The sequence below is a fragment of the Chelonia mydas genome, chromosome 3 (genome assembly GCF_015237465.2).
Source record: "Chelonia mydas isolate rCheMyd1 chromosome 3, rCheMyd1.pri.v2, whole genome shotgun sequence".
In the NCBI taxonomy this organism is placed as follows: Eukaryota; Metazoa; Chordata; order Testudines; family Cheloniidae; genus Chelonia; species Chelonia mydas.
This window is the reverse complement of record NC_057851.1, coordinates 32,982,282-33,009,591: the sequence shown is the minus strand read 5'-3', so window position 1 is coordinate 33,009,591 and position 27,310 is coordinate 32,982,282.

The window sequence follows — 27,310 nt, the reverse complement described above, 5'->3', positions numbered from 1 at the left end:
TTCAAACATTCACACCTGCAAGAGCCTGCAGAGTTGTTGTAATGAAAGATAATGTTCAGAACTAGATCAATGAATGGGTTGTTATCCAGTTTGGAATAGGTAATTATCTTCCACCTACCTAAAATCCCTCTGTTTCAATGGTAAATAAAGACTTCCCCCGGCCTAAGCTATTGTATATGGTTGCTGCACAGTGTTGACAAATAAAGCTGGCTGAAATTTTCCAGTATTTACTTTTTTATATTAAATTTTTTCTTGAAATTTAGAAGAAAAAATTTCTGAGCCTTTTCATAATCACCCACCCACATACACATTTTTTTACTAGATCTGTTTACAAGTGAAGTGAGTCCAGCATAGAGTGAAGAGGATCATGTTGCCTGTGCTACTCCTTAGGCAGCGTAGAGTCGTAAACGATGGGCCTGTCTGCTTCTCACCATTCCTCACTCCAGAGGGGCACTAGCAGTTAGCATTCCCCGCTGTCTGGAGCTCACAAGAACTGCAGTTGTGCCTGGCCTTGTGAGTGGGGGATTGAAGGATCTTTGCCTGCTCTCCCACTCCTGCCTCACATGCCCATGCAAGAACTGGCTTCATTCTGGCTCATAATTTCTATATCAGTTTGTTAAATTTCTTAAGTGCTTTGAGATCCTGTGGGATGGACGATGCTAATTAAATGAAAGACATGGTACTGCTACTAACAAAAGAGCACATCCAAGTGTCAAAAATGTTTCAGAGAAGATGAGAGGAGAGAAGAAGGAGAACATAGGCTGCGTGGCAAATCTTCACAAATCAAATGCTGCAATAAATAACATATGTACTTTGACTCATTCAAATGATACAATCTCTGAAATAGCACTTGGGAGCACTCCCCCGCCCTCCCCCACTGACTTGTAAGCATGATCAAAATGGTAAACTTTAAGGAAGAGAAGTAGTGAGGCAGAATTTACCTACTCTTTCCCTTATATCCTACTGCTTCTAATGCCGTCAGTGTTCATACTGTGCTTCCTGTCAGTACCCAGCCCGGGCTGGGGAAGCGAATGAGCCAACCAGCGGACCAAATTCGGTGATGAATCCTGGTCACGTGCCACCTGAGGCATGTCACACACACAGGCTAAGAAGAATGCCACACGTCTTCCTAACTACTTATGTGGTTCCCATCATCTTTTAATCGGACAGCTTCCCAAGGATTTGTACATTTAGCCTCACAAGACACCGAAGAAGTTGGAAAATATTTCTTCTTATTCCCAATTTACTGCTGGGGGACTGGAGCACCGAGAGATGTGTGGTGAAAGAGTGGCCTGACTGAAGTTCATGACAAAATTCCCCATTGACTTTTATGGGGTTGGGAATGTCACTTGGTGACTTATTGGAGGAGGTATGAGGCAGATCCAGGCAATGCATCCGTATCGCCTGAGTTTGGGCCCAGTGCATAACCATAAGACCTTATGCTGATAATTAGACACAACTGGACTACAAGTGCTATTTCAACCCAAACTACAGGGCATACGGGGTCACAGGCTTTCTGCGTAACCTTCAGCAACTCACTTAACTTTATATCTCTGCTGCCTCAGCTGGAAACCAGAGCTAATAAAATATCTACCTCACAGAGGTGTTAAAGTGCTTTTGCAGACATGACTCTCTTAAGCCCCTGAGATTCTAGGATATCCTTGAGAATAAAAGCCTCTAGAAATGAAAATTATTAATTACTCCAGTGCTGGTTTACTGCCCACGGTGCTGCTTCAAGGATTGACTTGATTGGTCAATTTCTTTGTACGTGTCCTTAAAAGAATTTTGTGTGGATATAATTGACAAGGTGCCAAAAACAACCAACCTAAAAGGTTCAGTCTGGCCAGAGATATGGGGTGATGGAAACTGTTCACCTGGTACTGTTTTTCTTGAAGTTTCAACCTGTCTGGCCATTGTTTGCTAGCTAGTGTAAGAATTCAGTGGCAAGTCCTTAAAGTGTCCACGTTCATTTAGTCTGACTTCCCCCAGGAGGTGCTGGAACGCTGTCCTGGAATGACTCCTTGCACTGTTAGAACCAAAGTTATAGCATGACCATTTTTTTTAAAAAAAGTGCAAAACCACTACGGACCAAATTCTCGGCTGGTGTAAATCTGCACGGCTTTGCTGACGTCAGTGGAGCTATACCATTTACACAAGCGGATGACCATTTATATGAAAATTTCTTGTCTGAGTTACATATCAGAGGGCCAAATTTTGTGCACCATAACACCATGCAATCTTACTGCTTTCCAAGTAGCTGCAAGAGTATAACTGAGAGCAGGCTCTGGCTCATTTTGTTTTACTGAGCTTTGGTAATCATTTTAAACCTCAGAATCCCTGTCAGCCACCATTTGATTCACTTGAATTATCATTCTAAGCACTTTTATCACTGGATTAATTAGGAATCAGGGCAGAGTCACACTGCCTAATGACTTATTGTATCTTTCTCTGTTGCCTGTCAGTAACACCACATTTTGAATAGGGACAGCACCAGCTGTACAGCAGCCCTTTAGCAAGTCTACAAGAGTTCCCATTTGTCTTGGAGAAATACTGCATTTCCTCATTAGGGCAGCTTTCAAGAAAAATAGTTGAAGAAAGCTGCTTATATGTACTGTTAAATGATTTATCTTGTTAGACTGACCTCACATTTGGTATCCTTTCATGTATTTATACCTGCTCCTGTATTTTGACTCGATGCATCTGATGAAGTGGGTTCTAAGCTTATGCTCAAATACATTTGTTAGTCTCTAAGGTGCCAAAAGGACTCCTCGTTATTTTTGCTGATACAGACTAACATGGCTACCACTCTAAAACCTATATATACTGTAGTGACTCTATGGCTTCACACTTGACTGTGTGCACTACGCTAGGGGCAATCAGAACTTCCTGGCAATAGTGACCATAGAATTTACATTTTTCTGTTCCAAATGCACCTACTAAACTAAAGAGGATGCATTAGTATTATTTATTTATTTATTTATTTATTTGTGATACCATAGCACCTATGAGCCCATTAGGGACCAACGGTGCCTCAACATTGCTTGGATGGGCCCATCTGAACCTCACCTTACATGCTGCTTCCTGATGCCATACTGAGGCAGCTAACCTATGCTGGACTCAGGGAGAAGGCATCGCATATCCACCTAGACAGCCCACGCCATTTCTGAGCGGCTCACAGCCCCAGAGACAGAAATCCTCCCCATAATGCTCAGCCTTTTTTAACTTCTTTCTCTAAAGTTAATAGCTTCATCCTAATGTATTTATAAAAGGGGAAACATTGTGAAGTGCCTGTTTACCCGCTCAAGCACTCACTTTAACATAGCCATTGGGGAGTTGACCGTTACCAGAAAAACGAGCTGGTTATGTGCTTTATGTGTATGGAGGAGGGGAGGGACAAAGGGGTTACGTATAGTCACAGAGCTACAGAAGATGAAAAGTTTCAGAGTAGCAGCCGTGTTAGTTTATATCCGCAAAAAGAAAAGGAGGACTTGTGGCACTTTAGAGACTAATAAATTTATTTGAGCAAAGCTTTTGCGAGCTACAGCTCACTTCATCTGATGCATACAGTGGAAAATACGCTGGGGAGATTTATATACACAGAGAACATGAAACAATGGGTGTTACCATACACACTGTAACAAGAGTGATCAGGTAAGGTGAGCTATTACCAGCAGGAGAGTAGGGGGGTGCCCGGGGGGGGGGGAACCTTTTGTAGTGATAATCAAGGTGGGCCATTTCCAGCAGTTAACAAGAATGTCTGAGGAACAGTGGGGGGTGGGGAGGGGGAAATAAACATGGGGAAATAGTTTTACTTTGTGTAATGACCCATCCACTCCCAGTCTTTATTCAAGCCTAAGTTAATTGTATCCAGTTTGCAAATTAATTCCAATTCAGCAGTCTGTCATTGGAGTCTGGTTTTGAAGTTTTTTGTTGAAGAATTGCAACTTTTAGGTCTGTAATCGAGTGACCAAAGAGATTGAAGTGTTCTCCGACTAGTTTTTGAATGTTACAATTCTTGACGTCTGATTTGTGTCCATTTACTCTTTTATGTAGAGACTGTCCACTTTGACCAATATACATGGCAGAGGGGCATTGCTGGCACATGATGGCATTTATCACATTGGTAGATGTGCAGGTGAACGAGCCTCTGATAGTGTGACTAATGTGATTAGGCCCTATGATGGTGTCCCCTGAATAGTATGTGGACACAGTTGGCAACGGGCTTTGTTGCAAGGATAGGTTCCTGGGTTAGTGCTTCTTTTGTGTGGTGTGTGGTTGCTGGTGAGTATTTGCTTCAGATTGGGGGGCTGTCTGTAAGCAAGGACTGGCCTGTCTCCCAAGATCTGTGAGAGTGATGGGTCGTCCTTCAGGATAGGTTGTAGATCCTTGATGATGCGTTGGAGAGATTTTAGTTGGGGGCTGAAAGTGATGGCTAGTGGTGTTCTGTTGTTTTCTTTGTTGGGCCTGTCCCTGAGGCAGAGTCAAAATTTTGTTTATAAACAGAGTGATTAACAGGCGATTAAGATAAGAAAGTGCTGTTAGGATGTTTCCTAAAGTTAAATGATCTGTTCCAAGCTTGGTGAAATGCAAAAAGTAAGTAGCCTAAATGATCGAAAGTACTTGTAGATTTTTCTACAGTTGTTTCAATTGTTGTATTCAAGAGATGGTAATATCTAGTTACTAATATCTTTCTTTGAGAAGATAACTGATTTTTTAGACGAAGGAAATGCAGTAGTAGATCTAATCTACTTGGATGTCAATAAGGCATTTGATACAGTTCCACAAGAGAAATTATTAGTTAAAATTGGAAAAGATGGAGATTAATAGGAACCTACCCTAATTCTCAATTACTGAGGAACAATCTTCACTCATTGATATATTTTGCTTTCCACAACCAACTCTCTGTACAACTTTTCATGAGTGATGTACCTGAATACTTGGATGCTAATATCTAAACTGAATTCTTAAATGTATCACCTAAATTTGGGTTATTGCTGATTATGTACTATACTTACCATATGACTTTTAAAAAAGAAACTTTGTGGATAATCCAAGCACTATAACCAGATGTACCAACACTCTTTTTTCAACCTGTGTATTATTTATTAGTTGGAAGTGATAGTGGAGGAGAAAGAGCTGGGTGTATTGGTTGATCACAGGATAACTAGGAGATGTCAATGTGATGCAGCTGTGAAAAAGGCTAATGCTGCCCTAGTATGCATCAGGCAAGGTATTTCCAGTAGAGACAGGGAAGTGTTTGTACCATTATACAAGGCACTGGTGAGACCTCATCTGGAATACTGTGTGCAATTCTGATTTCCCATGTTTACGAAAAATGAATTCAAACTGGAACAGGTGCAGAGAAGGGCTACTAGGATGATCTGAGGAATGGAAAAACCTACCTTATGAGAGGAGACTCAAAGAGCTTGGCTTGTTCAGTCTAACCTATAGAAGGCTGAGAGGAGATAGGATTACTCTATATAAATACATCAGAGGAATAAATACCAGGTACGAAGAGGAGTTATTTAAGTTAAGAATCAATGTGGACCCCCAGAACAAATACATATAAACTGTCCATCAACGAGTTTGGCTTTAAATTAGGTGAAGATTTCTAACCATCAGAGGGGTGAAATTCTGGAGCAGCCTCCCAACGGGAGACTGGGGCAAAAAACAACTGGCTTCAAGATTGAGCTTGATAAGTTTATGGAGGGGATGGTATAACGGGACTGCCTACAATGGCATGTGGCCCATCGGTGACTGCCTGTAGCAAAATTCCTCAATGGCTGTAGATGGGGCTGTAGATGGGGTGGGCTCTGAGTTATTACAGAGACTTCTTTCCCAGCTGTTTGGTTGGGGTATCTTGCTGACATGCTCAGAATTCAACTGACTTCCATATTTGGGGTGGGGAAGGAATTTTCTCCCAAGTCAGATTGACAGAGACCCTGAGGGGTTTTCACCTTCCTCTGCAGCATGGGGCATGGATCACCTGCTGGTTTAAACTAGAATAAATGGTGGATTTTCTGTAACTTGAAGCCTTTTAAAAGCATGATATGAGGACTTCAGTAATACAGCCAGAGGTTATGGGTCTATCACAAGAGGGGGTGGGTGAGGTTCTGTGGCCTGTGATGTGCAGGAGGTCAGGCTAGACTATTGCAATGGTCCCTTCTGGCCTTAAAATCTATGAGGCTATGAATGTTTGAAGCCCTCAGGAATTAAGCTCCTGTCCCACTGTAAGAAACTGTTAGAGCGAATCATAGACAGTCACATTTGTCAGACAGTGAATTCCATTTTAGGAAAGGAGAAGTTTGGTTTTAGAAATGGAAAAGGGGTGATTGATGGTATGTTTATCCCCAGACAGTTGGTTGAAAAGAAGATGGAGGGAAATGTCAAGCATGGCTGGGCTTTCCTTGATTTGGAGAAAGAATCTGGCAAAGTACTTAGGTGAGGGCAGATACTGCTGTTATGATTCTATGGGGTACTGGAGGACCTTGTCCCAGTGGTTAAGGATTTGTATGATGGTTCCATGACAAAAGTGGAGATGTCCTTTGGTGGAACAAAGTGTTTTGAGGTGAAGGCTGGACTCCACTTAGTTCATTACTATTCAAAATTCTGCTGGCCCCAAAATGAATAAAGAAAACACTGAAATCATATGGGTGACTTGTGCAGAACCAGAGATTTGTGGGGATTGGTTAGTGGCAAAAGGAGAAGTCAACAGAGAACTACAAACAAAGTTGCTGAATACAGGGGAAGTCTAGTGCAAAATAAGTGGACTGATTTACGATAAACACAGGCCCAGACTACTGGAGGGACAACTATACAAAACCATGATAAGACCAGTTCTTCTGTATGGATCAGAGTCCTGGGTGACCAAAGAGAGGCACTTGAGAAGTCTTGAAACCATAGAAATAAGATGTGTGAGGTCAGTCAGAGGGGTGACATTGCTGGACCTCATGTGAAATGATGCCATCAGGAGTGAAACCAAGGTCTGCAGTATCAGCAAGAAGGTGCAAGATAGGGGTCTGAGATTATATAGGCATGTACAAAGGACTCACTCGCACCAGCACCATTTCCAGGCTTCTCTTAGCCAAGCATGGATAAGGCATAGAGTAATGCACTGCTTCTGTCCATTATTATATGAGAGAAGCAGATCCAGGTATGTCAGAGAGGCTATGGCACTGATTCTGAGGTGCTGGCTAGAGGAATCCACAGGCAGAGGAGAAGGATGGTCAGGAATTCCTGTGTGATCTTATATTGGAATTGGAAAACGTATGGAAAAGGGCAACAAAAATGATTAGGGGTATGGAACAGCTTCCATATGAGGAGAGATTAATAAAACTGGTCTTTTCAGCTTGGAAAAGAGATGACTAAGGGGGGATACGATAGACATCTATAAAATCATGACATTACATTAATAGGCAGCAGGTTTAAAACAAACAAAAGGAAGTATTTCTTCACACAACACACAATCAATCTGTGGAACTTTTTGTCAGAGGATGTTGTGGAGGCCAAGACTATAGCAGTGTTCAAAAAAGAACTAGATAAGTTCATGGAGGATAGGTCCATAAATGGTTGTTAGCCAGGATGGGCAGGGATGGTGTCCCTAGCCTCTGTTTGCCAGAAGCTGGGAATTGGCAACAGGGGGTGGACCACTTGATGATTACCTGTTCTGCTCATTCCCTCAGATACACCTGGCATTGGCTATTGTCGGAAGACAGGATACTGGGCTAGATGGAGGACTGGTCTGACCCAATATGGCTGTGTGACGGGTTGGATCACAGAAACCCCCTGGGAGTTGCCACCTGATGTGCCAAGACTACTTCTGCTCCTGCTTTCCTGCTCTGTCAGCTTAGGACTTCAGTGCCCTGCCTGGTTTGAGCCAGACCTGCTAGCCTGCTGCAAACCCAGACCCAGGTCTGAACCATGTCCCCTAACAGCTGTAGCCTTAACTGAAAGCAGCTTACAGAAGTGTTCCTGTCTTTAACACTTAGATGCCCAACTCCCAATGGGGTCCAAACCCTAAATAAATCCATTTTTACCCTGTATAAAGCTTATACAGGGTAAACTCATAAATTGTTCGCCTTCTATAACACTGACAGAGAGATATGCGCAGCTGTTTGCTGCCCCCCCCCAGGTATTAATACTCTGGGTTAATTAATAAGTAAAAAGTGATTTTATTAAAACAGAAAATAGGATTTAAGTGGTTCCAAGTAGTAACAGATGGAACAAAGTGAATTACCAAGCAAAATAAAATAAAACACGCAAGTCTAAGTCTAGTACAGTAATAAAAACTGAATACAAATAAAATCTCACCAGTTCCAGTAAGCTTTCTTTTACAGAATAATCTCCTTCTAGTCTGGGTCCAGAAATCATTCACACCCCCTGTAGTTACTGTCCTTTGTTCCAGTTTCTTTCAGGTATCTTTGGGGATGGAGAGGCTCTCTCTTTAGCAAGCTGAAGACAAAATGGAGGGGTCTCCCAGGGGTTTAAATAAACTTTCTCTTGTGGGTGGAGACCCCCTCCTCTCTCCAGTGCAAAGTCCAGCTACAAAATGGAGTTTTGGAGTCACCTGCACAAGTCACATGTCCAAGCATGACTGAGTTCCTTACAAGCCAAGCCACATTCCTGGGAATGCCCAGATGTGGATTGGCATCTCCAAGCCTCTTGATTGGACACTTACTGAGAATAATCTTTTGACCAACTGCTTCACTAAAACCTACTCAGAATAAACAAGTATGCAGCCAATATTCATAACTTTGAATACAAAAACGATACATGCATACAGATAGGATTAATATATTCAGTAGATCATACCCTTTACAGGGATATGTTACATGGCATATGTAGCATAAACCACATTCTAGTTATGTCATATATACATTCATAAGTATATTTCCATAAACCCTTATGGGGGGCACCGTCCCAGGCCATTCTTATTTTCTTATCTGTTCTAAGAACAGCTGTACCCACTGGTGTGATGCTTGGGGGCCCTGTCAACAAACACCAAATGGTAAATATTAAGAGTCAGAAATAAACTAGGCAGATATCTTCCTATATGAGATATTACAGGACTGAGGAGAATCATGGTAATGAATGGTGTTTCATGATTTTCATTCTCCTTTAACCTGTATTATCAGTCTTGCCACTAAAAAAAAGTGGCCTTGTAGATAATGTTTTTGTAGATAATGTTCATTCCTTTTGAAAATTTCCATTTTTAATCAAAAACAGAAAATTGATCTGTTCTGGATTTTTTAGAAAAAAGAGTTAAACGCTTTCAAAATCCTCAACCCCCCACCCCCAATTTCCTTTCACCTTTTTTTTTTGCTGAAAATACTTATTTTGAAACCAGTTCTACTTGATACAAATAGATTTTTGAGTTAATTTTTAAAAGCATAATTCAAGGATCTTAGTCCTTTGATACATAAGCCACAAATAGCCTGCAGTGCCTTTATGTAGAGTTCCCCAAATTGCTTTCCAAGCAAAAAGAGCTGCAATGGTTGTATTACATATGCTGATGCTCACTTTAACACGAAAATATCAGAAGCACTTTTGCTGACCATCAACGTGTGTCTGTATTAGGACTGGCAAAATTACTAGTTGCAAATAATTTCTTCCTCTGATTTTTTGGCCCTTGTTTATGTTTATGAATCACTCACAGTCCAGTCATGAGGTTATGAATTTGTCCATTATTTCCTATATTTTGTTTACAAATATCATTGAGCCCATATGTTTCTGTGAACTATTCATAAGTGCTTAGGAGTACTCACATTTGGTATTTGGTCTGTGCAATGGGACAGGTTTCTCAGATGTTATGGTTTCCACTCTCTAACTGGATGACATAACTTTTATAAACAGCAGCAAAGCCTTAAGAAACCTTTATAAACAGACACAAAGCCAAGAGGGGGAGTGGGGGATGAAATCATGACCACGCTGAAATTAATGATAAATTAATTGATTTAAACCAAGCCTGATTTCCACCCACTGTAGCTAAGTAGTCCTAAGAAATTTTAAACCATTGAAACTATTTTCTTGCACAGTAAAGAGTATTTTATTTTGTAAAGCCCCATTACTCCAGTTTTTAATATTGCTTGTTTCCTTCCTTATAAGCCATGTTTACTGACTTTGCCAAATTTCTCTTATCACACTCCCACCAAGTTATTGTATGTTTATGTACAGCGTCTGGGGAAGTACTTCTGACATGCCTGTTCATGCTTGTGCCCAGATACGTTTTATTTGCACTCAAATTCAGTCATTCACAAATAACTGTATCCAAACAAACAACAACTCCTCATCCAACATTTATTTCACAAAAACCTGATTATATAAATGTGCACAGAAAAGCAACCCAAAATTGAATTTGATTTAGGGAACATGTTTACAAATAGGTGAGTGAGGGTTTTTTTTGCCCAGCTACAGAACTTGACCTTGTAAACACTAACTACTGGATGTAAACTCTGTTATCTTGAATAGCAGTTTCACTGAACCTAAAGGTAGTAAGCCTCACACCTGGAAAGTGCCTAATAGATCAGACCCTAGTCTGTAAATGATTTCATATAAATTGGGTGCGGTTTTCCTAGTGTTTAGTAGCAAATAGCTTCATTTCTCAGGCCTGGTCTACACTACGAGTTTATGTCGGATTTAGCAGCATTAAATTGAATTAACCCTGCACCTGTCCACACAACAAAGCCATTTTTTTTGACATAAAGGGCTCTTAAAACCGATTTCTGTACTCCTCCCCAATGAGGGGATTAGCGCGGAAATCAACATCACCGTTTCGAATTAGGGTTAGTGTGGACGCAATTTGAAGGTATTGGCCTCCGGGAGCTATCCCACAGTGCACCATTGTGATGCACTGGCAAGGTGTACAGGAAAAGCTCCAGGAACTTTTGAATCTCATTTCCTGTTTGGCCAGGTGAGCTCATCAGCACAGGTGACCATGCAGTCCCAGAATCGAAAAAGAGCTCCAGCATGGACTGAATGGGAGGTACTGGATCTGATCGCTGTATGGGGAGGGGAATCCGTGCTATCAGAACTACATTCCAAAAGATGAAATGCCAAAACATTTCAAAAAATCTCTGAGGCCATGAGGGACAGAGGCTACAGCAGGGACGCAACACAGTGCCGCGTGAAACTTAAGGAGCTTAGACAAGCATACCGGAAAACCAAAGAATCAAACGGACGCTCCAGGACAGACCCCCAGACATGCTGCTTCTACGCTGAGCTGCATGCAATTCTAGGGGGGGCCACCACCACTACCCCACCCCGTCCGTGGACTCCGATGATGGGGTACTCTCCGCCATGCCTGAGGATTTTGCGGACGAGGAAGATGATGATGAGGAGGACGAGCTTGAGGAGAGCACACAGCACACCGTTCTCCCTGACAGCCAGGATCTTTTTATCACCCTGACTGAAATACCCTCCCAACCCAACAAAGCCGGAGAAGGGACCTCTGGTATCTTTTAAAATATAATACATGTTATAAAAGCAAGCGTTTTTTAATGATTAAGTAGCCCTGAGGACTTGGGATGCATTCGTGGCCAGTACAGCTACTGGAAAAGTCTGTTAGAGTGTCTGGGGATGGAAAGGAAATCCTCCAGGGACATCTCCATGAAGCTCTCCTGGAGGTACTCTAAAAGCCTTTGCAGAAGGTTTCTGGGGAGAGCAGCCTTATTCCGTCCTCCATGATAGGACACTTTACCACGCCATGCTAGTAGCAAGTAATCTGGTATCATTGCATGACAAAGCCTGGCAGCGTATGGTCCCGGTGTTTGCTGGCATTCAAGCAACATCCGTTCTTTATCTCTCTGTGTTATCCTCAGGAGAGTGATATCATTCCTGGTAACCTGGTTGAAATAGGGGAATTTAATTAAGGGGACATTCAGAGGTGCCCGTTCCTACTGGGCTGTTTGCCTGTGGCTGAAAAGAAATCCTCCCGGCAGTTAGCCACCTGGTGGGGGGAGGAGGGGGTTTTGGCGCTGAGTTGTTCGCGTTTGGCTAGCAGGGATCTTCCCTGATACGAGCCACACGGTGGGGGGATGGGTAAAGCAATCATCCCAGAGAATTGGATGGTGGGGTGTTAGTTTGGTTTCTGCTGCTGCACGTTAACGGGAAAACCGCAGCACTAAATGGCCAACTCAACGTGCTTTGCTTGGTATGGGAGAGGAGGGCGCTGCTGTTATGAATGTTGCAGAAGCCAAAAGACTATGGTTTACCATGGCTGCCTGGAAGACGAATTCTGTTGCCCGGCACTGCATGTGTGATCTCTAACACCAAAGCCACAGGCACTCAATATAAGATGCAAAATGCGACCTTGTACCAAAATCACATGTGCAATGTAATGTGAATAGTGTTGTTCACCGTGAGAGTATAGCCATTGTTCTGTAAAATGTATCTTTTAAAATACTTCACTCTCTTTTTTTCCTCCAGCAGCTGCAAATGTTTCAAGCCTCCCTCCTCCGTCCCAAAGTCTATCTCAGATAAGGCGGTGAAAAAAACACACGCGCGATGAAATGTTTTCTGAGCTCATGCAGTCGTCCGGCACTGACAGAGCTCAGCAGAATGTGTGGAGGGACACGATAGCAAAGTACAGGAAAGCGGCTGATGAATGTGAGGAGAGGTGGCAGCAGGAAGATCAGAGGAGCCATGAGGCAATGCTGGGGCTACTGCGGGATCAAACGGACATGCTCTGGCGTCTGGTGGAGGTTCATGAATGGCAGCAGGATCACAGACTGCCGCTGCAGCCCCTGTTTAACCGCCCTCCCTCCTCCCCAGGTTCCATTGCCTCCTCACCCAGACGCCCAAGAACGTGGGGGCGGGGAGGGTCCGGGGAGGCAACCACTCTACCCCAGTGGACAGCCCAAGCAACAGAAGGCTGTCATTCAACAAGTTTTAAAGTGGCCTTTTCCTTCCCTACCCTCCTCCCACACCCCACCCAGGCTACCTTGTGATTTATCTCCCTATTTTTATAATCAATTAATAAAGAATACATGTTTTTTTAAATGATAGTGACTTTATTTCCTTTGCAAGCAAGCTGTGATCGAAGGGGGGAGGGAGGGTGGCTTACAGGGAATTTAGAGGCAACCAAGGGGGCGGGTTTTCATCAAGGAGAAACAAACAGAAGTGTCACACAGTCCCCTGGCCAGCCATGAAACTGGTTTTCAAAGCTTCTCTGATGCGCAGTGCTTCCTGCTGTGCTCTTCTAACTGCCCTGGTGTCTGGCTGCACGTATTCAGTGGCCAGGCGATTTGCCTCAACCTCCCACCCCACCATAAACGTCTCCCCCTTACTCTCACAGAGATTGTGGAGCACACAGCAAGCAGCAATAACAATGGGAATATTGGTTTCGCTGAGGTCTGAGCGAGTCAGTAAACTGCACCAGCAACCCTTTAAAAGTCCAAATGCACACTCTACCACCATTCTGCACTTGCTCAGCCTATAGTTGAACAGTTCCTTACAACTGTCCAGGATGCCTGTGTACGGCTTCATGAGCCAGGGCATTAAGGGGTAGGCTGGGTCCCCAAGGATAACTATAGGCATTTCAACATCCCCAACAGTTATTTTCTGGTCTGGGAAGTAAATCCCTTCCTGCAGCCATTTAAACAGACCAGAATTCCTGAAGACGCGAGCGTCATGAACCTTTCCCGGCCATCCCACATTGATGTTGGTGAAACGTCCCTTATGATCCATCAGTGCTTGCAGCACCATTGAAAAGTACCCCTTGTGGTTTATGTACTGGCTGCCCTGGTGGTCCGGTGCCAAGATAGGGATATGTGTTCTGTCTATAGCCCCACCACAGTTAGGGAATCCCATTGCAGCAAAGCCATCCACTATGACCTGCACATTTCCCAGAGTCACTACCTTTGGTAGCAGCAGATCAATGACTGTGTTGGCTACTTGCATCAAAGCAACCCCCACAGTAGATTTGCCCAGTCCAAATTGATTACCGACTGACTGGTAGCTATCTGGAATTGCAAGCTTCCACAGGGCTATTGCCACTCGCTTGTGAACTGTGAGGGCTGCTCTCATCTTGGTATTCTTGCGCTTCAGGGCAGGAGAACGCAAGTCAAAAAGTTCCATGAAAGTGCCCTTACGCATGCGAAAGTTTCAGAGCCACTGGGAATCATCCCAAACCTGCAACACTATGCGGTCCCACCACTCAGTGCTTGTTTCCCAGGCCCAGAATCGGCATTCTATGGCATGAGCCTGCACCAGTAACACCATGATCTCCAAATTGCTGGGGACTGCGGTTTTAGAGAAATCTGTGTTCATGTCCTCATCACCAAGCTGCCGTCGCCTCCTTGCCTGGTTTTTCAGGTGCTGGTTCTGCATAAACTGCATGATAATGCAAGAGGTGTTTACAATGGTCATAACTGTTGCGGTGAGCTGAATGGGCTGCATGCTTGCCTTGCTATGGCGTCTGCTCGGGCAATCCAGGGAAAAGGGTGCAAAATGATTGTCTGCCGTTGCTTTCACAGAGAGAGGAAGGGTTGACTGACGACATTTACCCATAACCATCAGTGACAAATTTTCGGCCCCATCAGGCATTGGGAGCTTAGCCCAGAATTCCAATGGGCAGCGGGGACTGCGTGAACTGTGGGATAGCTACCCACAATGCACCGCTCGGAATGTCGATGCTTGCCACGGTAATGTGGACGCACACCGCCGAATTAATGTGCTTTGTGTGGAAGCATGCACTTGACTTCATACAATCTGTTCCCAAAAATCGACTTCTGTAAAATCGGAGTACTTTTGTAGTGTAGACATGAGAGCAATTGGGTACCTGATGTGCCCTATGGTCCATGCTGCCTTCTCCAACAAAGATTGAAAGTGTCACCTATGCAATGTGCCCATTCCTGGGGGCTTGTCTACACTACTGCTTAAGTCGATGTGAAAATGACACCCCCCTGAGCGACATAACTTACATTGACTTAAAGCAGTTTCCACACTGCGCTATGTAGGCAGGAGACGCTCTCTTGCTGACATAGCTTCCGCCTCTCGTTGAGGTGGAGTAATTATGCCAAAAGGAGAGTGCTTTCCTGTTAAGAGTTTAACCCTTAAGGTGGAGATTTTGTTTAATTAGGCCTTGAAATCTGGAAATTCCTTGACATTTCTAATTCTGGATGTAGAGAAGATATTTTCTTTATATTTTCTGATGTATTAATTCAAAGAGAAGCTGGAAAAATGGATGATTTTTCTTTGATATTGCAAGGTTCTTGAAAACTTGGAAAATATATACAATTAGATGTAACTAAAATGACTGGCGCAAGAAACAAAGAACTTGCCAATTCAGATCAGTGGTCTCTAGTCCAGTATTCTGTCTCTCATATTAACCAATACCAAATGCCTAAGAGGAAGGAGTAAAACCCACAATAAACATAATGGGTCTAACATGCCTATAGGGGATGTTTCTGCCAAACCCAAGCTATTAGGGGTTGACTTATGTCCTGACACGTGGTGGTATATATTTCTTACAAAAGTTTAGCCTGCCTAAGGTAAGCATGAATATTCTTATTGTTCATATAAATGACAAAATCCTGATTTCATGAAATAAAATACATCCTCCATAGACAAGATTATTGAAATATTGTATAGTATGAGAATTTCTTTGCTTCCTGTTGGCTTCTCAGACATCTGACAGCTTTGAGTGCTAAGTATTGTTGAATTTCATTTCCTGCCCAGTGAAGCTCGTATGCTATGTCGTTGTCATATTATGCTGTCCTCCTCTCCTCTGAGGGCAAGTGATCCTTCACTCTGCAGTCTGCACACTTGCTATTTTCCCAACCTATGCTGCAATAGTAGTTGGACATTCCATAAGTGTCCACACACATTGGTCCCAATTCCCTGTCATCTTATCTACTGCCCAGCCATTTACACCAGAGCAAAGGGGATGTAAAATGCTATCATTTTGATTTCAACTGGTGTAAATCACTACAGAGGGTGCAAAACAATGAAGAATCAGCCTCCTTTCCTTTTAAATAGACTGCCAACGTGAAGCTTCTCCAAACAAAAGAGCTGAATTTATTCTTGGGGTAACCCAGCTGACTTGATTGTTACACCAGGAATGCATTTGTCTCAGTTTGCCCACTGTGTTTTAGTTTCTTTATATTAATATTTTGCTTTACTTCAAGACTTGAGACTAAGAAATTCTTACAAGTCTATGTCTCAGACATGGAACAGGCCCAGAGGTCTTATTTCCCCACCATATTATTGGCCACTAAACTGTGTCCTGATGAACTATCCTAGATGGAACAGCTTTGTCAACTCAGACTGCCTAGATGCTTGGCTGGTGTGTCTTGCTTACATGCTCAGGTTCCAGATTTGGAGGTGGGAAGTAATTGGCAGGGAACTGGGGTGCAGGGCAAATTGCTTTCACCTGTCGCAGAAGAGATAGGATCATGTGGATACATTTCACCTTATCAGTTGCCTACCATCTCAAGGGCCTTGGGCACTGGATGCACCTCTGTCTCACTTATTCTCTGCTGATGACATACAACAGCTTAGTCTCCTGAGGACTAAAATATTTAGCTTAACTGAAATCAGGAACCTATTCTTGCAACAAAGCCCGATGCCAACTCTGTCCACATATTTATTCAAGTGACACCATCATAGGACCTAATCACATTAGCCATGCAATCAGGTGCTCGTTCACCTGCACATCTACCAATGTAATATATGCCATAATGTGCCACCAATACCCCTCTGCCATGTACATTGGCCAAACCAGACAGTCTCTACGCAAAAGAATAAATGGACACAAATCTGACATCAGGAATCATAACATTCAAAAACCGGTAGGAGAACACTTCAACCTCTGTGGCCACTCAGTAAAAGATTTAAGGGTGGCAATTTTGCAAGAGAAAAGCTTCAAAAACAGACTCCAATGAGAAACTGCTGAGCTTGAATTAATATGCAAACTAGATACCATTAACATGGGTTTGAATAGAGACTGGGAGTGGCTGGGTCATTACACATATTGAATCTATTTCCTTAAGTTAAGTATCCTCACACCTTCTTTTTTTTTCATAGATACTAAGGTCAGAAGGGACCATTATGATCATCTAGTCCGACCTCCTGCACAACACAGGCCACAGAATCTCACACACTCCTGCGAAAAACCTCTCACCTATGTCTGAGCTATTGAAGTCCTCAAATCGTGGTTTAAAGACTTCAAGGAGCAGAGAATCCTCCAACAAGTGACCCGTGCCCCATGCTACAGAGGAAGGCGAAAAACCTCTAGGGCCTCTTCCAATCTGCCCTGGAGGAAAATTCCTTCCCGACCCCAAATATGGCGATCAGCTAAACCCTGAGCATATGGGCAAGATTCACCAGCCAGATACCCAGGAAAGAATTTTCTGTAGTAACTCAGATCCCACCCCATCTAACATCCCATCACAGGCCATTGGGCCTATTTACCATGAATATTTAAAGATCAATTAATTACCAAAATCATGTTATCCCATCGTACCATCTCCTCCATAAACTTATCGAGTTTAATCTTAAAGCCAGATAGGTCTTTTGCCCCACTGCTTCCCTTGAAAGGCTATTCCAAAACTTCACTCCTCTGATGGTTAGAAGCCTTCGTCTATTTCAAGTCTAAACTTCCCAATGACCAGTTTATATCCATTTGTTCTTGTGTCCACAATGGTACTGAGCTTAAATAATTCCTCTCCCTCTCCGGTATTTATCTCTCTCGTATATTTATAGAGAGCAATCATATCTCCCCTCAACCTTCTTTTAGTTAGGCTAAACAAGCCAAGCTCCTTGAGTCTCCTTTCATAAGACAGGTTTTCCATTCCTCGGATCATCCTAGTAGCCCTTCTCTGTACCTGTTCCAGTTTGAATTCATCCTTCTTAAACATGAGACACCAGAACTGCACACAGTATTCCAGGTGAGGTCTCACCAGTGCCTTGTATAACGGTACTAAAACCTCCTTATCTCTACTGCAAATACCTCGCCTGATGCATCCCAAGACCGCATTAGCTTTTTTCACGGCCACATCACATTGGCGGCTCATAGTCATCCTATGATCAACCAATACTCCAAGGTCCTTCTCCTCCTCCGTTACTTCTAATTGATGCGTCCCCAGCTTATAACTAAAATTCTTGTTATTAATCTTCTTGTGAACTGTCTAAATGGGCCATCTTGATTATCACTGCAAAAGTTTTTTTCTCCTGCTGATAATAGCTCATCTTAACTAATTAGCCTCTCACAGGTTTGTATGGTAACTTCCAACTTATCTGTATGTGAGTGTATATATATCTATATCTATATATATATTACTATATGTTCCATTCTATGCATCCAATGAAGTGAGTTGTAGCTCACGAAAGCTTATGCTCTAATAAATTTGTTAGTCTCTAAGGTGCCATAAGTCCTCCTGTTCTTTTTGGCGGATACAGACTAACACGGCTGCTACTCTGAAGCCTGAAATCATTGGGCTCAATATCGGGGTATTGGGGAAAAACTGAATAGCCTATGATTATGCAGGAAGCCCAGCTGGCTCTAACAGTCCCTTCCAGCCTTAAATTCTATGAAACTCTGTTCTTGACAATAACAGTTCTTTTCACTGCAGTTTTATATTTTTCTGTTGGGCAAATATTAACTTTTTCCTGTGTCCAATGAAGCACATTTCTGAGAATGCTCCTACTCTTTTAGCTATTTGTCCAGAGTTAGCTGGGAAGTCACACATTATTTTTGTTGTGTGCTACACAAATAGTCGCTTTAAACCAACAAACAGAAAACAACTCACCAGTGATGGAACAGTAGATCTTTTCTTTAGGTTCCCCCCATCCCATTCCCAGTCTGGGATATGGGTGGCACTACCCTCTCCCCTAACAGTAATTGTACCATAGGTCTAATCTGGTGCTTAATTTAGATCCTTTCTTCTCTAACGCGAAGGCCCCTTATATGATTCTGACAGAGTAAACTGGCTTTAAAGTGGACATATATGTTTATCCTGAGTTTAAGACCCCTTTACAATGCCAGAGTTGTGTAAAGTGGCCTTCATGTAAATGAGAATCAGGCCCCTTGTGTTCCTATAGATATGTAAGTGATAAGATTTATTACAATCCAATATTCAGATGTGTAGATTCATTGCATGTTATCTTATAAGGGAGAAAATCTACAAATGTGTGCAATGCAGCTGTTATTAGTATTAATGTAAAAGCTCTATCAAAGCTAGTCATGAAGGAGCTACAAAGTTATTCACAAGAAAATTAAATGCTTCTAGAATTACAGTAGCCTTAGAAAAAAGTATTGCCTCTCTTTTTTTGAAACAGCACTTTTCAACTGCATTAGGCTTCATGTGATCTTTCACAGGCCACTTGCCTTTTTGGCAAATCCCAGACACATCCTCTATTCAGCTCTCCTTTGTTTTTATTAAAGCACAGCCAGGTTACGTGCTATGCTGTCCCCCTCTCCATAAATGTTTTTGCACTGGTCTCGATAAATTATACCACTAATAAAGAATTTTAAAATAATGTTGACCTCAATACAAATAAATTGAGTGTGATATTAACATTTAGCTATCAGTCCTTCTAGATTTTCCTTTTGATCTTTTTTTTTATGACTAGACCGAATAGGAATGTACTTGAAGTCTTATTCAGTTTAAATGTGTTACCATAATCAGACTTACACTCTATCATTACTTGAAAACTTTTGAATGATCCAAGAGCCCTGCCAAGTAATGATTTATGTTTAATAACAGCCCTATCAGGAAAACAGTCAAAACTTTATTATTTTTGTGCATTGTGCCCTTAAATCATTTTTATTAATTATGCCTGATGACTGAATATTCAGTGCCCAAGACCTTTCTCTCCCCTCTTCCCTCCATCTCCCTCATTTTACTTGCACATTTACAGGGTACGTGACCTCTCAGGCTCAAGCCCAGAGCAAAAGCAGAATGCATTGAGTATCTGATCCAGCTCCTACTAAAGTCAATGGCAAAACCCCCATTGAGTCCAGTGGGACAGGATCAAGCCATGAATATCTTCTACACAATCCTGAACAAAGACAAAATAACAGATGTTTCCTTTTCTAATGTGGGCAGACAGGAGAAAGAGGAATGAAAGATATACAAACTCTTTGATACAATAGGCATACTGAACTTGTGCTCTTTATATTGTGCCTTTTTCATCAAAATACACATTGTAACAAATTAAACCACACACATATACAGTTCCCAACAGTGATAAATGGCCGTTAGTAAGTTTGGAGTTAGTTGAAATAAAGATATAAGACCCAAATATCCAAAAGTGGCTTGTGACTTTTGGGTGGCTGTGACCAAATGCACCCTGTAATCACACCCTACACACCGCTGTAATAATATTTGTACAACATTTGCCTTGTGATGTATTATTTAAAAATTAATAACTCACTGGTCAAGAATATCCATGGTGAAATGTATGTAGCAACATTATATGTGAAGTTATGAATTCCCCCTGTGTGATGTTGGTCGCACATGTTCAAACCCATGTAGCCCTAAGGAGTGGTTAAGCAGATCCATCTTAAACAAAGGAATGTGTGTTTACCTCAATTTACATATAAGTAGTAAACAAGATCCTGGAGACAGCAAGAGGAAGACAAGGCAAATTTGCATTTCAGCATACGTAGGGGAGAAGAAACAGCATAGGGGCACCTTCTCTAAGGTGCCACAAGTACTCCTTTTCTTTTTACTGTTTGAATAAACTTTGTTTTGTGGGGTAATCCTCAGAAGAATCCACTTCAAAGGGGACGGAACTATAAAAGTTAGGGTCAAAAACACCCTAGGCTCTCTCTCTTTCTTGCAATCTCTGCCCTTTAGAGGCAAATCCAGATAAAAAATTTGGTCAGATATGTTGCTGGGGACCTCTGGTAAGGATTTTACCTTGAACCTACTCTAGTTTTTTAAGTCTTAGCTACTAGGAAGTGTTTTATTTTTATTTCTCTGTAACCATTTCTGACTGTAATACCTTGTTCTTGTACTCACTTAAAATCTGTATCTTTATAGTTAAATAATCTTGTTTGAGTCTTTAATCAAAACTATTCCAGTGTAGTGTTTAAACTGAATTGCTTGGTATTTACAATTAAAGTAGCGGACTGTTCTATATTGACTCTTTACAGGGGCAACGGATCTACAATATCAGAACTGCCCAGGAGAGGGATGGACAGTGCAGAACACATGTTTTTGATGAAAATTTGGGACTGGGGATGTGGGCTCTGGGGTGGGACTGGTGATGAGGGGTTTCTGGTGCAGGAGGGTGCTCTGGGCTGAGACTGGGGTTCAGAGGGCGGAAGGGGGATCAGGGCTGGGACAGGGGGTTGGGGCATGGGAGGAGGTTGGGATGCAGGCTCCAGGTGGCGCTTATCTCAAGCAGCTCCCAGAAGCAGCGGCATGTCCCCCCCTCCAGCTCCTACGCAGAGGCATAGCCAGGCGGGTCTGCGCACTGCCCCGTCCGCAGGCACAGCCTCTGCAGCTCCCATTGGCTGTGGTTCCCAGCCAATGGGAGCTACAGGGGAGGCGCTTGGGGCGGGGGCAGTGTGCAGAGCCCCCTGGCTGCCCCTGGGCATAGGACCTGGAGGGGGGACATGCTACTGCTTCTGTGAGCCGCGCAGAGCCACAGCACACACGGAGCAGGGCAAGCCCCCGACCCAGCTCCCCGGCTGGAGCGCCAGAGCAGGGCAAGCCCCCAACCCCACTCCCCAGTGGGAGCTTGAGGGCCAGATTAAAAGTTCTGATGAGCCAGACGCGCAGGCCACAGTTTGTCCACCTCTGCACTAGCTGCTGTGTTGTGTTCTCAGAATAAAACTGCTGCTGCTTCAGTTGAACCTCAGTCTCTTGTGAGACTTACCTGATTCCATGAAAGTCAGCAACTCACTTGAAGGGAATCCATCTGATGAACCATCACTCTCAGTAAAAATGTTATCCCAATGGTCTCTTCAATACTTCTTAAATATTTGAAGACAATTATAAGAAAAAATTAAATTTGTAATACAGCAATGTGACATAAACAATAATACCGCTATGTATATGTTTTAAAGTAAATATTTCAGCTCCAGTACTTATGAGCTATGACTATTATCATGTAATAGCAAAAGATAATATTGTATCTCCTCTGAATAGCTGTATTCTGTAGCCTATAAACAGACAGGGCAAATGGCTTCCATTATGAATGATTTTATATCACTTTGTTGAGTTGACTTTTCTAATCAGAAGAATGGGAAAATAAACTTATATTCCTGGAAATTATCCAGATGGACAATGAGGGAGGAGAATGGGAGTATCTCATGGCAAGAAAGGGTTCTGTGCTGTACTAAGAAAGATTTGTCTTTACATCTCAGCGTTAGGGTTAGCTGTAAGAACTGGGGCATGATGCTGTGAGATGTTGAGTATCCTTTTATATTGAAGTCAAAGGGAGACAAAGAACCTTAGCATCTTGAAGCGTCAGGCACAGGCAGAGCAATCAAAAAGTAATCTCAGAAGTAAAATGTGTTTAATGGTTTATTCTCAACTTGAGTGGAACTTCTGCTGCCAAAAACAGTAAAAATAAAGTGCAGTTCAAAGCAAGTGACTTAGGAGGAAAACAAAATAAACTAATAGGACAGGGTTTCCAGATCTATTTCAGTGCATCTGACTGTGCGTAGTCTTTCATTCCATAACCTCAGTCATGCCTTGCCAGCTGTCGTATCCAAAGGCACAACATTGGTCATAAAACTCTTTCATGATTTAAGGCATGTGGTTACTCCTGTGTGACCATGCCTTGGGTTTTCCATCTGCTGTGACCTTTCCCTTTGTTTTGTTACCTTCCTCCTGATATCAGGTGGTGGAATGCCAGCCAAAAAGTATAGGCTGTCCTTCGGTGTTCATCCTTAGCAGTGCTTTGCGAAGTATCTGGGCTGGCTCCCCACTTTGATGTGACCAATTTTCTGAGGATGTTGTTGCGGGCGCTAACTTTCCCTTTTGTCTTCTCTGCATGTGCTTTGAAGGAAAGTGTCTGGTCCAATAGTCACCTGCAGATAAACAGGATTTGGGTGATTAACCAGTGAGATTCCATCCCAGGTGATGTTTAGTTTCTGCTTGGCTTCTCAACGGCATAAGTGAAAGGCCATCACCTTTGTCTTGGTCAGGTTGGCATGAAGCTGGGTATTATTGTAATAAGCTGAGAGGTTGCTTAATGCACATGCCAGTCTGCTCTTGATAGTGGCAAAGTCCTTCTTCTGTGATGTAATGCATAAATCATCGGCATATATGAAGCTCCTTGTATTGCTCTGGTCATTTGGCATATTTATTGAAAAGGTTTGGTGCTAGCACACTGCCTTGAGTGAGACAGAAGAGAAGAATGACGGGGGGATTTGATAGCTGCTTTCAACTTCCTGAAAGGGGGTTCCAAAGAGGATGGACCTAGACTGTTCTCAGTGGTAGCAGATGACAGAACAAGGAGTAATGCTCTCAAGTTGCAGTGGGGGAGGTTTAGGTTGGCTATTAGGAAAAACTTTTTCACTAGGAGGGTGGTGAAGCAATGGAATGCGTTACCTAGGGAGGTGGTGGAATCTCCTTCCTTTGAGGTTTTTAAGGTCAGGCTTGACAAAGCCCTGGCTGGGATGATTTAGTTGGTCCTTCTTTGAGCAGGGAGTTGGACTAGATGACCTCCTGAGGTCCCTTCCAACCATGATATTCTATGATTCTATGATTCTATGAGGCCATTTCATTGTCATCTCCAGAGGCTCTATTTCTTCTATGTAAAACAGTCTGTTCTCTAGAAGAGATCAGATGAGCTGCACAAGGCAGTAGTCATGCGTCATATCATAAACTTTGGCAAGCATGTTTTGGTGTCTGACTGTATCCTATGTTGCTGATAGGTCTATGAACACACCGTCTGTTATCATCCCTCTCTCAAATCCATCTTCTACATACTGGGTGATATTTAGTATTTGGCCAGTATAAGACTTTCTAGGTCTAAATCCAGCTTGTTCTAGTATTAGATGCTGTTTGATATAAGGTGAGAGGGAATTGAGCATGAGGTGTTCATAAAGTTTATAGAGGTGACATATGAGTGATAGTTCTTTAGGTCAGAGGCATTCCTTTCTGGCTTCAATAGAGCTATTACATGGGCTTGTCACCATAATTTAGATATTCTAAGGGCTGATAAGCAATTGTTAAAAAGGCATAATACCCATAACTTTGTTGTGGGACCAAAGTGCTTAATCTGCAATATGTGTATGTCATCTAGTCCAGATGGCTTACCATTCTTCAAGGTGATTTATTCTGGCATTGATTTCATCTGTTATATATGATGCACTGAAATGAGTTTCTTCCAGATCAGTTTGCTGTCTGATTAGTATTTTAGGCTGGTTTTTCGGAGCTTTCCCATTGAGCAGAAGCTGGTGTGCCACCTGGCTGGCTATGATATTGTGGTGTTGCTCTACTTTCTTCGTGTCATTATTCAGCTTACAAATGGTCAGTCATACTTTCCTACTAGGGTAGGTCATGTCTATTCCTTCAATCAATTCTTTCCATCTCCGTCACCTTTCTTCTTGGAAGTTGTTAATTAGGGCTGTCCTTGCTGCAATAGTCTTCCAAGAAAGGGTCTCTTTGGAACATTTGTTGGTATTTTTTGTATTCTGCTGCAACCACGGGACTGAAACCTGGTATGTACTCAGCTCTGCATCCTCGAGGTATATACTTCTGGGAGGTATTTTGCAGTGCATTCACAAAGAGATCATAATTCTCTGAAGTTGTATCGATGTAAGACAATTTTTTATCAAGGTCTTCAGAGAAACCTCTTCTATCTGCTGTCTTGAAAGTGAAGCATCTATGCATTGGTACCAAATTTGGAGTTATGGCTGCTGTGGCATTGATTGCAAATGGTTTGTGTTGTGTGTGTGGGATAGGTTGCAACATGTCTTTTTTTGCACATGACTTCTATGTTGTATCAACAAAGGTATGTCTGGATTATAGCTTTCCCTCCACCTCGAGCTGTTCAAGGACCCAGGTAGTTCTGAGTCATGGATCAAACTTAGATGGTATGCCTCGGCCCACATCTCATCTACAGTGGATCCCAACCACTGTCCCAGTGAAGTCTCTGTCATCTTTCTTTCCCAAAGGTATTGTGACCCAAACAGATTCTGTTTGATCCATTCTATCACTTCTAATTTCTTTAGAAGTACCTCATCATTAATATGCGATGCTACTCCATCACTTTTACCTTTATTTCTGTCTTTCCTGAACAGCACGTACACTTCAGTACTAGTGCTGAAGTCATGATCAGTATTCCACCGTGTTTCCATCATATCTAAAATATCTGGTTTCACTTCCTGCATCAGCAGTTCTAGTTCCTCCATTTTGTTATCCAGGCTCCTTGCATTGGTGTATAGACATCTGAGTTCTTTCTGCTTGGCTTTACTCAGATTCCTCACTCAATTAGGCACAGTCATTTTACTGCCAGTATCAACAACCTGACAGTTACCGTCAGTGGTATTGGTGCTATCTTTCCCCCTGTTGTCCATTCTCCTACCTTATGTTGTTCCTTTCTCCAGTGCAGCATCCACTTTTACTTGATTTTCCTTTCTCAATATTCAAATCAGACAAGAAGATGAGATGAGCATTTCCCAGCTGTCTCCACTGAATTCCTAATTTAAAACTCTTGTAATAAGTTGTGCCATCCTCTATCCCAGAAGTCTGTTTCCCTCCCCACTCAGGTCTATCCCAGGAGAATAGTCCTCTGTGCGTATATGCCTCCCAGTGGGCAAACATCCCAAAGTCCTCCTCATAACACCATTGCTATTTATTGAGGTATTTAGTGAAGTGCATGTGGTACACCACATGTTGTGATAGCCATGTGTAAGACCCAAGGATCTTGAAAGGTGTGTTGTGTGTGTGTGTGTGTGTGTGTGTGTGAAGGGTGTTATTCATTGTCACAGTGCAGCTACGCCTGCATGCTTTGCATCTGTTGTTCTGGCAACATCTGTTCTTTGCATCTGTTGTCTGGTGCCACTTTGAGTTCGTGTGTCCTGGTCTGTGGTGAGCTTTCTTGTGATGATGAGCTTGGAGAGGTTGGGGCATTGTTAGAAGACCAGATGTAGGTATTCAGAAATCGCTAAAAATCATGGTCCTAATAAAGACACTGGCTTTATGGCTTATTACAACAATCTGTAACCCAGTAAACTCCCTTTTTATTCTATGACTACAGGGGCATTAATGGGCCACTTCACCTTGAATGGTCCCTTAGAATATGTGCTAACCACTTATGCTAAACTGTTTGTTGGCTCTTGTATTTAGCTGTGACACTCAGGCCTGGTCTACACTGGGTGTAGGGGGAATCAATCTAAGTTACGCAACTTCAGCTACATGAATAACGTAGCTGCGTACTTAGATCTACTCACCATGGTGTCTTCACTGCGGTGAATCGACTGCTGCCGCTCTCCCGTAGACTCTGCCTGCGCATCTCGTGGAGGTAGAGTACAGGAGTCGACGGGAGAGCGCTCGGGGGTCGATTTATTGTGATAAATTTAGACATGATAAATCGACCCCCGCTGGATCGATTGCTGACCGCCAATAAGTGGTCAGCCCCTCACCTCTCCTCCCCCCATTATTTTAGCAAAAATCACGGACAAATCATGGGCTTCCGTGAATTTTTGTTTATTGCCCAGGTCCTGTCCATGATTTCTGTTAAAAATAATCATGACAAAATCTGAACCTTAATCATATGGTGTGAGGGCAGGCTTTTACCTTTATATGGAAACAGACATTTTGAACCTTGTGCCAGATCTTTGATCCAATTGCATGCGGAACTCCCACTGCACTAAAAGTATCAGATCCTTCACTGGTGTAAACCAGCATGGAAGTGCATGGAGCTACACCAGTTCAGGCCAGCTGAGGATCTGGACCAATGCTAATGGTACTTGCAGGACCTAGCCGTTGATTATAACTATTAGGCAACATCCTGATTATTTTAAAATTCATTCACAAATCTTTATCCCTGCACAATTATTATACATGACTAATTGATGTACAGCCTCAAAGGATCATTTGCTTCATATTGTAGCTGACACATCATTTCTCAGACAGAGATTACTGTTTGTCATCTCACTTCCATACTTTGCATAGGTCAGTCTATGGTAAAAATGAATATTAATCTCTAGGTCAGACTCAGATTTAATCTCTAGGTCAGGTACAATGATCTAAACCTGGAACAACTCCATTGACTTCGGTAGAGTGACTTTATACCTATACTGGCATAATTGAGATCTGAATTTAGCTTTGTTGCCTCCTACTTACCAGGGAAAACTAGCACAATATAATTTTGAAAATAACATATACATGTTTACATAACCATT